Source organism: Cricetulus griseus, chromosome 5 (assembly GCF_003668045.3).
Source record: "Cricetulus griseus strain 17A/GY chromosome 5, alternate assembly CriGri-PICRH-1.0, whole genome shotgun sequence".
In the NCBI taxonomy this organism is placed as follows: Eukaryota; Metazoa; Chordata; class Mammalia; order Rodentia; family Cricetidae; genus Cricetulus; species Cricetulus griseus.
Genome location: NC_048598.1, coordinates 79043863 through 79057316, shown reverse-complemented (window position 1 = coordinate 79057316; position 13454 = coordinate 79043863).

Sequence of the window (13454 nt, the reverse complement as noted above, 5' to 3'; positions counted from 1 at the left end):
CTGGTGGTAGTACAAACTTGTACAGCCACTTTGGAAATCAGCATGGCACTTTCTCAGGATAATGGGCATCAGTCTATTTCAAGATGCAGCAATTCCACTATTAGGCATATACCCAAAGGATGCACACTCATATCTCAAGGACATCCTTTCAACTATGTTCATAGCAGCATTATTTAAAATAGACACCATCTGGAAGCAACCTAGATGACCTCAACAGAAGAATGGATAAAGAAAATGTGATAAAGAATTGCACTGGGATTTTGATGGGGAATGCATTAAATCTGTAGCTTGCTTTTGGTAAGATTGCCGATTTTTATTAAGTTGATCCTATCTATCCAAGAGCATGGGAGATCCTTCCTTTTTCTGGTATCTTCTTTATTTTCTTTCTTTAAAGACTCAAATTCTTGTCATATAGGTCTTTTACTTGTTTGGTTAGAGTTACCCCAAGTTTTTGTTGTTGTTGTTGTTGTTTGTGGCTGTTGTAAATGGTAATATTTCTCTGATTTCATTCTCAGTGCATTTATCATCTAGTGCACAAATTTACTTTGGGAGCCCATTCCAAATAAAGGGATGCTCTCTTAGCCTAAATACACAGGGAAGGGCCTAGGCCCTGCCCCAAATGATCTGAAAGACTTTGATGATACCCCATTGAAGGTCTCACCCTCCTTGGGGATTGGATGGCAGGTGGGATGGGGGTAGAGTGGGGGCATGAGAGGGTGGGGGAGAGGAAACTGGGATTGATATGTAAAATAAAATTTTTTTCTAATTTAAATTAAAAATATTAAAAAAAAAACAAAATGTGGTACAATTACACAATGGAGTATTACTCAGTAGAAAAAAAACAATGATATCTTGAAATTCACAGACAATAGAACTAGAAGAAACCATCCTGAGTCAGGTTACCCAGACACAGAAAGACAAACATTGTATGTACTCACCTATAAGTGGATATTAGACATAGACCAAAGAGTAACCAGTCTACAATCCACAACTCCAGGGAAGTTAGGAAACCAGGAGGGCCCTAGAAGAGATATGCATGTTCCCCAGAGAATGGGAGGAGGGGAATGGGACAAGATCTCCTGAGAAAATTGGGAGCATGGGGGAAGGGGAAGGAATATTAGAAAGAAAGCAGGGAATAGGGGAGGCAGAAGGAGAACACAAGGGATCAGGAAGATAGAGTTGGGGGAAGAATAGAGAAGGAGAGCAAGAAATAACTTAATAGAGGGAGGCATTATAAATGTAAAGATAAATCTAGCACTAAGGGGATATCCAGGTATCTACAAGGCTGACCCCAACTAAGAATCTAAGCAATAGTAGAGAGGCAACCTTAAATGCCCTTCCTCTATAATGAAAAAAAATTGATGTCTACCTTAAATGCCAACATAGAGCCTTCACCAGCTGCTGATGGAAGCAGAAACAGAGACTCACAACTAAGCACTGACCGGATCTCCAGGAATCCAGTTGTAGAGAGGAAGGAATGATGAGCAAAGGGGCCAAGAATATGATGAGGAAACCCACAGAATCGACTGATCTGAACAAGTGGGAGTTCATGGACCCTAGTCTGACAGCAAGAGAACCAGCATAAGACAGGGGCAGGCACACCGGACATAGGTGTCATTTGGGAGGCCATTGGCAATGGAACCAGTATTTCTCCCCGGTGGATGACTGGATGTTGGGATCCCATTTCCTTTAGAGAGATACTCTCTCAGCCTAGATACATGGTGGAGGGCCTAGGTCCTGCCCCAAGTGATATGAAAGACTTTCGTGGACTGGGAGTTTTGGGGGGTCATGGGAATATGGGAGGGAGAGGGAACTGGGAGGGAGAAGTATGTACAAAAGGATTTTTTCTAATGTAAATAAAAAATTATTTTTAAAAGAAGCAGGGAATTCTGAAGGATTGTCCTACCTTGCCTCGGTAATGTTTGGCAGTCACTTTCTTTTGCATCCTACTTTTTCAGTTTGGAATTGAGGCAAGAGTAGTTTCTTTACCCAATCAGCTATCTATTTTCAAAAGAAAGTAAACTCTATAAGGATGTCTGTCATTTACTTTTTTGAAGTAAATTGGTGCAGTCATAAAAAGCCTTATGTTATTAAACACATTAAATAGCATATTCTCTAAATCTTTGAAGTGTTTTAAAGCTATCGATTTAAATATATCTTTATGACCTTGAAATCCTAACATGTTTATATGTTTGACTATTATAGATGACTAAATATTACTCTGTATTTCTTAATTATACATCACATTTTAAATGAACTACTTAAACATAATACCTCAAACATGAGTAAAACCATACACATAGTATAACAAAATTAACTTAAAATTTGGATCAAAAAACAGCTGGGCGGTGGTGGTGCACACCTTTAATCCCAGCACTCGGGAGGCAGAGGCAGGCAGATCTCTGTGAGTTCGAGACCAGCCTGGTCTACAAGAGCTAGTTCCAGGACAGCCTCCAAAGCCACAGAGAAACCCTGTCTCAAAAAACCAAAAAAAAACAAAAATTTGTATCAAAAACTAAATTCCATACTAATGTAAAATATTTAAGATGAATAGTTGCTTTTTTATTTTAAAAGTAGATTCAATAATCTATCCTTTTATACTATCATTTCTGTTTATTTGTTTTTCAAGACAGGGTTTCTCTGTAACTTTGGAGGTTTTCCTGGAACTCAGTCTGTAGACAAGGATGGCCTCAAACTCACAGAGATCTGACTGCCTCTGCTTCCCAAGTACTTGGATTAAAGTTGTGCTCCATACCACCTGGCTTATCTTATCAATTCTATGTTTCCCCTTTTTCTTTACAGAAGAAGAGCTTCAAATCTAATATCCTTTATTCATCTCTTTTTCTGATGATTAAAAATAACCACTTGTAACCAACAGACATATTATTCCATAGCAGGTCTCTCTGCTTTATGTTTGCAGTTGAGAACTCTCAGCTTTCTAATCCTACTGCTAAGTATGATGCTGCTTACATACCCTTCCTCACTATGATGGTCTCTTATCCCTCACTAGTTATTAGCCTAAATACTGTTTCTCTCATAAGCTGCTTTGGTCATGATATATTATCCCAGCATGATATGTACCTATTATAGCATCAAAACAAAAGGTTGGTGCAATTGAAATTTGGAAGAATGTTATAAGTCAAATCACATTTATTCCTCTAGTAAGACATATCTAGAGGAGACAGCTGACATATTTACATTAAGAGAATGGAAATTTGACTATTCCAATGATATGCAAGGTCAAACATTATCTTCCACATGTTTGACCATAATCAATTTGTTTTCTTAAAAACTAGTCCTCTTGCCTTCCAAATCAAAGACTTCTCCCATTTTGAGCTTTATCATTACAAAAGTTATTTTATTTCATAAAGAAATCATTGTATATTCATCAGGTGCTGTTTCTCGAGAACACTGTCAATAAAATAGTACTTTGCCAATTACAATATATACAGAGGTTCTAGACAAACAAAAGGAAAGTGTATATGGGAAAGATAGCAAACTAGAATCATTCCAAGTAAAAGCTTCACATTGTTGAAGCCACAAGCTGCTAAGATGATAATCAAATATCCTAGGCTTTAAATCTTATGATGAAGGTGAGTTATATTAAAATTTTATGTAGTACTCCATAAAAACTTTAGGGCTACAATTATAAAGAAATTTTATATTATGTTTTAGACTTTGACACTTCCATCTCCTCTTTTCTTGTAGTGAATTCTGACAGAGAAATGGTTTGATTCCCTCAAAGCAAGTAAAATGTGTTTAGTCTTGACCATATAACACTTGTATTTATTACACTACGATCACATTCATCACCACTCTGTATCTACTTTATGTCACATTTCCAACATCCATTTACTTTTCCCTAATCACACCCTCTCCCTACCTGAATATTTCTATTTTTTTCCCCACAGACCCAATAAAAGCAACCACAGCTGCTGTGCACTTGTGTTGTCAAAAGCCATATCCTACCAAGGACACAGCACCCCACTGTTTTTGTTCCTGTCCTTTAGTTCTGATACTCAAAATCTCTTCTGCAATGTTTCTTCACAATTGAGGAAATGTCACAATTTTAGTTCAAAGTAAATGTTCACTAGCAATTCAAAATATTTGATTGTTTTAGGTCTCCCTGCATGACAAATGTAATGGCAATACAGTATAGATGTAAAAATCTGAGTATTATTAGAAATCTGTCCACATTATTATTCATTCTTGTCATTTAAATCATTTGTCTTGGTTACTAAGTTGTCAAGAAATAAAATGACTTTTCTTAAAATAATCAATTCTGAAATATGCCCCTTATCTCAGAGTTAGTCTTACTAAATATAACCCACTTATTCTATTGAGGATAATAGACTAATTTCATAACAGTGAATACTTGACAATCTTTAAACTTGCTAATTTTAATTACAAAGGTATATGGTCAGAAAACAATGGACACATAACTATATTACATTGGTTCATATGACCCTTCTATACCAATATGTCGAAACAGATATGACCTGATTAAAGAGATGTAAGTCCATTAAGATTAAAAATTATATTAACATATTATACTCTTCCATGGTGTTTCATTTAACATTAAAATATTTTAGTTGCCATTGTTCAGATCTACAGCATGCTAAATATTGAATTGCTCAAGTCAAATAAATATGTGAACATAATGGTATGTGAATCAATCTCCAAGATGCAAAATCATCACATGATATTATTTTTAATAATGTTATTCAGTGGAATAACAGTAAGTTGCTATTTGAAGTATACAAGTTAATAAACTGTATAAAATTTTCACATAAATACGTGGTTCAAAATCTTCCTCCAAGTAGTGTCCCTTGCTTTTTCCAATTCAATCTTCCTTTGAACCTCAAGTTAAAACAAAAACAAACAAAACACTGAAAAGATCTCTTTGTCCATGGGGTAGAAATTTTTCTAGATTTGCTTATCAATGAATCCCAAAGCAAGCAGTCTTTTGTTAGGATTACCTAACATGCTTGTTAGGCTAAATCTTTCTGCCAAAAGCTGCCTGAGCCCCACCACCACATGTGCGCTTTATGCCAGCCGCCCGCCCTAGTTAGGCCCAAATGAATACACAGAAACTTGTATTAGGTTCAAAGCTGCTTGGCCAATGACTAGGATTCTCATCTGTTAGCTCAGTCTTAACTATCATAAATCTATATATGTTATAAGACTTATCTTATCGGACGCCTTATGGCATCCATCCTTGCTGGTGGATCACATTGTGCCGCTGGAGCAGGAGCGGAGGGGAAAAGAGGCATAATTCCTGTTTCCTCACTTAGATATGAGTCTCCTTGCCATGTCACTTCCTGCCTGGATCATCACTTCTCTACAACATTTCCCAGAATCCTGTTTGACTCCTAGTCCTTGCTTGCCATTGGCCAAACAGTATTTTATTATTCAACAATCCATAAGATAAACATACACAGAAGTACTTCCCCCATCACATACTTCTAAGTTACTGTTTACTAACTGTGTGAATATTTTTACATCAGTACTCAAGTTTTCCTCCCATAACTTGAGGAATTTGGGAGGTATATACAGTCCTAAAACATTTATCTATTATGAATAAAGTTACTATAAATATCATTGTACACATAGTGGAGGCAAATATATTTCACTCATAAGTAATAAGTATAATTATCAGCATATCATGTGTTATTTTTTGATTGCTTGACAGTCTTGTATACTTACATAGTAAATTTTCATAGTATTTACTTCCCCATCCCAATATTCCCTTCTTTTATCACACTCCTCAGGAATCCGTTTACAAAAATTTAAAGGTCATCACCATCAATTATTGTTGTTTCTTTATATGGCTTCCAACTCCTTGGATTGTCTAGATTGTCCCCTTGGGGACCAGAAAGATAAGATGTGTGAGTGTGTGTGTGTGTGTGTGTGTGTGTGTGTGTGTGTGTGTGTGTTGTGTGTATGTATGTATATTTCAGACACAGTTGAGTTCTTAATCCTGCTCAGACATCCAGGGATAGCCTTTCCCTTGATATGCTAGTGCAATGTGTCTATTATGAAATAGGGGTAGGAAGGTATTGTCTTAATGAGAAGTAATTTTTTGGAAAATAAAAAGGATGGAAGGATGAAGGAGAGTTGTTTTTTTCTCATGTGGGATATGAGGAAATTACATTAGTTAATGCAGATTATATATGATATGTATAGAGACATTTTAATCAATTAAGCAAATTCTCTTTTTCTCACAGCTTTTTTCAAACTCACTTTTTTGGTTCTCTACATATCCTCTGATTCATAATTAGTGTCTGAGCTCTTAATCTCAGATAAATTCAAATCACAAAACCTCATAGAACAAAGGAAGTAAAAGTCAGAATATTACAGAGCACAAGGGAAGAAGTGAAGATGAATTTAAGATACTTATCAGAGCAGGGTGTCGGTGTTGCACACCTTTAATCTCAGTACTCGGGAGGTAGAGGTAGGTGGATCTCTGTGAGTTCGAGGCCAGCCTGGTCTACAGAGAAAGTGCCAGGATAGGCTCCAAAGCTAAACAGAGAAACCCTCTCTGTAAAAACCAAAAAAAAAAAAAAAGATACTTATCAAACCTTTATTCACTGAAAACCCAAATATTGATAATGCAAGTTTCTTAAGCACTCCTAGCTATCTTATCATAGATGTATACGCATGAAGGTGCACACATATTCATGTACACTTTGTATGTATGTCATTAAAGTCAAGAGAAAAATATCCACAGCTATATAGAAGACAATAGACTATTCAGTGATGACAGGGAGAATAACAAGCAGAAGAAAATATATCTTGCAATGTTGATTCTAAAATACCTTTGGTTCTTTCCAATTGAAGAGAAGAAATAGAAATGAAGAGTTATCTGCACACCTTTACTCCCAAGGGTTACACTAAAATACCACCTGTTCTATACTTGCACTGCTGAACCGCAAATCTGAGTCTGGGTATTGCTGACTTGGCAGGTATAATTCAAGCGGCCAAACACTTCACAACAAGCATAACTATCCATGTCTGCTGTCCTTGACCACATCCTCTAGATGTGAAACATCTGGCAATTTTGTATTTCAGTATGGACAAAGCTTTGTGCACAGCCCTATGACTTCTCTCCTTCATGTTAAAACCTCCATTAGCAAAAAATTCATGACAAAGGAAATAGGGAATAAAACTCAAATATACTGTTCTCTCTAAAATTTAGCGATTTAAGGCTGGTTCTTATTAAGCATCAAGCATGGTAAATAGATGATTTCTGTCATATGTTCCTGATGGGTATTGTCTTTCTGTATATGTTTCTCTTATCGATTGATGAATAAAACACTGTGGCTAGTGGCCAGACAGGAATGACAGATGGGGCTAACAGAGGAGGAGAAGTTGGGGAAGTGTAGGCAGACATGAATTTCCATGTAACCACCAGGAGGAGAGGATGCAACAGACATTCTCTGATAAGATAGGACCACCCGGAAATACTTAGATTAATAGAAATGGGTAAATAATTAAGACAGACATAGCCAATAAGAATCCCCAGCAACTGGCCAACAGTTAAAAAATTATTATAGTGTCCATGTATTTATTTGGGGCTGAGGAGGGTGGCAGAACCAGCAGGGACAAAGGGGCACTCACAACATGTTCCCATGTTTTTGTGCTGGAAATAAGAACCGGGGCCTTTTGAATAGTGAGCATGGGCTATACTATTAGTCTATACCTCCAGGCAACCTGCCATCATCATTTTAGTGAAAAGGATTTTCCCAGAGAAAATATGACTAGCTCTTTAGAACATGTTTCCTCTTAAGAACAATATTCTTTAAAATGTTTAGAATAAAATATATGCCTTAATATCAATATGTATTATTTTCAGAAAATATAAATAATTTTCAAATAAACCAGATACTCTATGCCCTTAACTTTGCAATTGTTCTTCATTATAACTAATATCTAAATTGTTCCACTATAATCAAAACTCAGGAACCAGAAATTGAGATAAAGACACGATAATTACAAGGACAGCTGAAAGTAGATTGGCTGACTCTGTCTCCATGATTTTCCTGAACTACCTCTCAAGAAATCCTCTTTTCTTTTCATGTGTTCTCTGGCAGACCTCCTCAGCCCTCTAAGAACTCTATGGCTAATCCCAATTAGCCAGTCAATGACACTGTCCTTTGATTCAAGGTGTCTTTATTGCCGCAGTGTAATAGTTGTATGGACAATTCCCCTGCAAGAATTCAAGGTACATATAATAATATGGAAAGTAAATTTGTAAAGTTTAGTAGTTTACCTTTAATGCCCCACATCAGTGTCAATGGCATCGAAAGTGACAGGAATCATTTTCTAAACATCCAAATACCCTTCTGCAGATCTATATTCTCTAAGTTTAGAATTAATGTTTTCATCCTCTTACCTTCCAGATAAGAGCATATATGAAATAAAAGAATTTATATTTTACCACAACATAAAGAATAAAAATGGCATGTGGTTTATTAAATTAAATTTGAAAAATAAAGCAAAGAATATATCTTAATATCATCACTGTTTTAGAACTATTTAAACTTGTCATTGACTTTTAACTGAACTATTCAACATTTATTGGCAATTTTTATGGGATTCTTGAGATATACTAATGTTTATGTCATTTATAAAGATCGTGAATCCCCAACTTTCCTTTGATGCAGGTTAGAGTAGACATGTTCTATTCTTAGTTGCATTAGCCCACAGCATCCATGATAAAAAGATGCACAAATATTGTATTATGTTTGCATGTGATATATTGTCATTCTTTTCTGACCTAGTTCTCATAATTTGTCAGCATCCATGAAATGAGACTTTACAGTTTACATGAAAGTAAAATAAAATCAATTTTCCAAACTCTAAGTGATGAAGACACAATTGTGAAAACCTGTACTGAGAACCCACATATTCTCAGTGTTAGATTATAGGGACTACAGGAGAATTTGTTACTATTATACTGATGACATGGTATCAAATTGCCCCATAAGTACTGTCTATATTCCCACAGATAAGTGAATCTCTCAACCCTCCATATAGAAGCTCCTTTTTTTGCAACAGATTGTGAATGAGACCCAAAAATGTTCCACAGAGGATTAAAGACTATAGCATGCTCATTCCCAAACAGATCAACTATATCACACCCTCTTTCTCTAGTATCAAGGATCATTATATAGAGAGAGTTCTTGAAGATCATAAGATACTGGATAGTGAGTGACTACAGAAAAAGAACTGTGTTTTCCAGGCATGACAGGGCCTGCAACTATATACACAAGCTCCATACAAGATATAGCCAGTCAATATCCAATCTTGGATGGAGGAGTGATTCAGTAAACCTACACCCAGCTGGGGAGCTACTTTATTTGATGGCTGCAGATATGTAGTTTAATGAGACTAGGACTACAGGACATGAGTCCTAATATGAATCACAGGAGAAGTAAACTTGCAGATGGCTGTTCTGGATTTTTATAAAGTGTTCGGCAGAGATGCAGCTCCTGAAATGACAGCAATGCTGTAGTAGGTTGTCTTAAATTCATACTAGCAATAAAAAGAAGACTTAGTGGCTTTAAATAACATATCACATAAATTCAGGATGGGGAGCCAGACATTGGAGGAGCACACCTTTAATCCCAGTACTGGGGAAGCAGAGGTAGGTGGATCTCTGTGAGTTCAAGGCCAGCCTGGTCTCTGGAGCAAGTGCTAGGATAGGCTCCAAAGCTACACAAAGAAACCCTGTCATGAAAAACCAAAAATAAATAAATAAATAAATAAATAAATAAATAAATAAATAAATAAATTCAGGATGGAATGGTAATGATAAGAATTAAAAAGAACATTGGTGCTGGAGTAGCACATGCCTTTAATTCCACCACTTTAGAAGAAGAGGCATGCAGATCTCTTTGGGTTCGAGGTCAGCCTGGTCTACAAAGGTAGTTCCAGAACTGCCAAGACTCTTACACAGAGAAACCCTGTCTAGGAAAAAAATAATAGGAAGGGAAGAATTGAGGGGAAATGTAGTTAATCAAAATATGTACATATGAATTTCTTAACCAATACGAAGGTTTTAAGGAAGCCATGGCTTTGGGAAAGTATGGTAAGGTCTTATGAAGTCTGCCTTACTCTTTGGCAATTAGGATTAAACACAGAATTGTGGTATTGAATAAAGCTAAATGTTTTTTCTAATTTATTGCTAATTAAATGGGGTGTGATTGAGAAAGTGGTTTCACACAAATACAAGTGAATACTACAAATTATTCTCAGCTTATTGCTGACTATTTTGTGTGGGAGACTTTTTGCTATTCTCCCATGTTTCCTCATAAGCCCAAGCCAAACAAATAAACTTGTAAATCTCATAAGTTTTTCAGGATGATGGGATATGATTCACGTACAGAATTTCTCCACTAGTCAAAGCAAACTTTGGTGTCCCCAGTAGTTACAAGAGCTTTCTCATTGGAAGAGGGATTTTTTTTCAGTTAATAGTCATAAAAATATAACTGCATGTTTCACATTAAACTTGGAAAACTAATAAATGGGCAGAAAGCATATTTTATCAGATTTGATTGTAAAATTGAAAAATATCACATAAAAGAATTCAAGAAGAGGAAGAAATGCTGCCTTGTCTCACAGCTTCTCCATCCTGCAATCTTACATCCACTCAGACCAATAAACTATTCTAGCATTTTGCAGAAAAATCATGGTGCAAGGGAATTGGCCCTGTCAGAGATTTCTCTGAAACAGATAATCTCTTGTGTGAAAACATAGTCATTGGCTATGATTCAGAAGCACTTACGGCTCAAAACTGAGTTCTCAGTAATGAGAATGGTGACTCATTGCAGACTGAGATCATTAACCAAGAAAATCTGAAGAAATTTTTGCAGACAGGCTTAATACCATGTATAATTAATTCTACCAGCCTAAGGAAAGTGACATGGTGACATTATTTGAGTAACAAGGAACAGGTACTTTGGATTAATGTGGACTCCTCAAATTAAGTCACCTTATATGCCCCATGACTCAGGCAGGGAGGATGATACCCATCAGCCATCCAAACACAATTGTGACTAAAAGTGAAGAGTTACAATTTTTGAGGCTGAATTGATGCCAGTAATGACAAGGAAAGTAAATCATCTAAAACAGAATATTGACCAGACCCAAATATTGAGAGTGGATATGTTTGAGTCATGGGCTGTCTCCTTGCTTCTCAAACAAAACAGAAATGAAAGCCTTTAATGACATTATTCCACTTACTGCTCCATGCTACTGGGTCAGATTATCCTAAACATAGTTGTCTTGAGGTAAATAAAGATGATTAGTGAAGGGGCCTACCTTCTACTTCCCCAAAAGGGATCAAACACTCTACACATGACCTGGAGTGTGTGTTGGTACATGTAGGGTGAGACATGGTGTTCTCCTGACCAGGAAATAATTCACTATCAAATTTGCCTAATGACTTTAAGAACTAAGTAGGATCATTTGGACTAATTAAAAGTAGTATTATTGTTACTGTAAGGAATTGATTTTATACTCATGTCCTTCTTGTAGGATATATGTAACAGAAGTTATTCTCTATTTCTGGAAAAGCACCAGAAACAGTCATTCCACGAGTGAAGTATCTAAATCTGTGTCCCTTTCATTTAAATGCAGCTTATGATGAGCCAGTATTTGCCTGGGTAGTTCTCCCAGTTGACTTTCAAAGTTAACACTACATACATAGAATCTTCTTGGTTGGTAAGATATGATGTCAATATCCCAAAATCCTGTGTTATATGATCATCTGCAAAATCTGATGGTTTACCTCAGTATAACTCAGATAAATGTCTAACAATTTATATTTCTTGCAAAAAATATGAATAGATCCTAAATGCTTAACATCAATAGCGATCAAGGAAGGACTGCTTTGGTAACCGGCACCACAGAAAATAAAGGCCAAAACCACAGGGTTTTGAATATTTATTAAAACATATGTGCTTAATTTTGATGCCTGCGACATTTTTATACATGGTTGAGAGCCACCTTTTGGTTGCTGGGAATTGAACTTAGGACCTCATGGAATTCTTTTTTTTTTTTTTTTCTTTTTTGCAGACTTGTTTTATTTGAATTAGAAACAAGATTGTTTTACATTACAATCCCAGTTCCCTTCTCCTTCCTGTCCTCCCCTACCACCCACCCCACCTAAAACCCTACCTATCACACATCCTTTCTGATCCCCCTGGATGGTGAGGCCTTCCATAGGGTGTCATCAGAGTCTATTGTATCCTTTGACATAGGGCCTAGGCCCAACGTCATGTGTCTTGACCATTTACATTGAGGAACACACACTCCATTTTGTTTATTTGGGACACAAGTTTTTAATCTGAAGAGAAGCAACCCAGAAAACTTTGGCACAGCCTCTATGTGCTTCCAGTACAGAGCTGATGACAATGCTATGTTGTTTTCACTGGAGACATTATTGGAGAGACTACCTTTGGTGTTATAGGTACATTATTGCAGGAACACATCATTTAAGATTATGATTATTGAATTGCTACTGGGTTCTTGAAGGCTGATGGATGAATTTGCTAGGAGTTAGCTTGGACTCCCATTCTTACCAACTTAGAAAGAATCCAAAGCCACATTTGTCACATAGAAATATTATAAATAATAGTATATGAGTGGTCTGCCTTTGCCCTTACCTCTCTGCATTTCTTGAAAGTGTCACACACAACAGGAGAAAGAAAATCTGTCAGAAATCTTATCCTCTATCCTGCTATTTTATCAAAAGGTGCTTGAACCCCCTGAGAAGGCTGATTCTAAGAGATTCTCCAAAAAGTCTGGACCCAGTTCACTGATGACTTGGCTATCCTCAAAATTGATGGAATCCTCTGGGCTTGCACGTCTGTTCAACCTCAACACCAGCTGTGAAGAATAGAAAAATGAGCTGGTGGCACAGTTCAGTGGACAGAAATCAGGCATTTTTTAGATGTCTGGCCAGTGATCACCTTTGTGAAGCTTGGTGTAATTTCACTGAAGCCTGTACTCTTGCCAGAAGCCTAATGTTTGGTCTGCCACTTGGAAAAACACAGACTGGCAGATTAACACTCCTTTCTTTGGGGGCATGCATTGCAGAAACTAATCACTGCTGCTGATAAACCATCTGGATTTGCCATGCAACTGCCCGATTTGAGCGTTATTATCTGATGAAACCAATTATAACCATGCTTTTGTTCAGGCCTGAGTCACCGCAGACCAGCATGCACCTGAGCACAACCACAAGTCTATCAGAAATTAATTCTGAGATGATGATGATGATGATGATGATGATGTGTGTGTGTGTGTGTGTGTGTGTGTGTGTGTGTGTGTGTGTGTGTGTGTATGGATGTGTGTGTATAATTTGGTCTTACAGAAAAGGAAGCCATATGACCTCAGCCACAGCCCCTTCCTGAATTCTAGATGAATGATTACTTAACACTAAACAC